Raw genomic sequence first — 1,606 nt, forward strand, 5'->3', positions numbered from 1 at the left:
TCCCTTTATTGACTGTGTGACTTTGAACAACTTACTTAATCTGTCTTTGTCCTCATTTCCCAGTCTGTGAAATGGGAATGACAGTAACAGAAACTACCTTATTGTTATGAAGAAGAGGTGAGATCATGTATGTTTGAAACTGTCTGTCCCAAGGGAATTGCTCAGTAAATGTTAGCTAATATTATAAAACCAGGTCTGGTTTTGGACAGCAATTAGGATGTTACAAAGAAATTATAGTACCTCTCTTTTGAGAGCCTCACCTTTACAATACCCCAGTTATTAGGCAGTACATACATTATTGTGTCCAGAATTGGTGGGTTCTTGGTCTCACTGACTTCAAGAATGAAGCCGCAGACCCTTGTGGTGAGTGTTACAGTTCTTAAAGATGGTGTGTCCGGAGTTTGTTCCTTCAGACGTTCAGCTGTGTCTGGAGCTTCTTCCTTCTGGTGGGCTCATGGTCTCACTGTCAGGAGTGAAGCTGCAGACCTTCGTGGTGAGTGTTACAGCTCTTAAAGGCAGCGCATCTGGAGTTGTTCATTCTTCCCAGTGGGTTCGTGGTCTCTGCTTCAGGAGTGAAGCTGCAGACCTTCGTGGTGTTACAGTTCATAAAGGCAGCATGGACCCAAAGAGAAAGCAGCAGCAAGATTTATTGCAGAGTGAAAGAATAAAGCTTCCACAGTATGGAAGGGGACCAGAGCGGGTTGCCACTGCTGGCTCGCGCAGGCTGCTTTTATTCCCTTATCTGACCCCACCCACATCCTGCTGATTGGTCCACTTTACAGAGAGCTGATTGGTGTATTTACAATCCTTGAGTTAGACAGAGTGCTAGACAGAAAAGTTCTCCAAGTCCCCACTAGGTTCAGCTAGATACAGAGTCAGCTATAAACAGAGTACCAATTGGTATAGTTACAAACCTTGAGCTAGACACAGAGTACTGACTGGTGTATTTACAAACCCTGAGCTAGACAGAGTGCCCACTGGTGCATTTACAATCCTTGAGCTAGACACAGAGTGCTAGACAGAAAAGTTCTCCAAGTCCTCACCCGGCTGAGGAGCCCAGCTGGCTTCACCTAGTGGATCCTGCACTTGGGCTGCAGGCAGAGCTGCCCGCCAGTCCCCAGCCGCACCTCCCTCCTCAGCCCTTGGGCGGTGGATGGGACCCGGCACCACGGAGCAGGGGGCGGAGCCCATAGGGGAGGCTCAGGCCACACAGGACCCCACTGCAGTTGGGGGGCTCAGACATGGCGGGCTACAGGTCCAGAGCCCTACCCGGCGGGGAGGCAGCTAAACTCGGTGAGAATTTGAGTGCAGCCCCCGCGGGCTGGCACTGCTGGGGGACCAGGTGCAACCTCCACAGCTGCTGGCCCCAGTGCTAAGCCCCTCACTGCCCTGGGCCAGCAGTGCCAGCCGGCCGCTCGGCGTCCATATGGGGCTCCCGAGCCCTTGCCTGCGCCTGCCGGAACTCACACTGGCCTGCGAGTGCCCACGCAGCCCCGGTTCCCGCCCACGCCTCTCCCTCCACACCTCCCCGCAAGTGAGGGAGGCGGCTCCGGCCTCAGCCAGTCCAGAGAGGGGCTCCCACAGTGCCGTGGTGGGCTTAAGGGCT

This window comes from Macaca nemestrina, chromosome 7 (assembly GCF_043159975.1).
Source record: "Macaca nemestrina isolate mMacNem1 chromosome 7, mMacNem.hap1, whole genome shotgun sequence".
NCBI classification, from domain to species: Eukaryota; Metazoa; Chordata; class Mammalia; order Primates; family Cercopithecidae; genus Macaca; species Macaca nemestrina.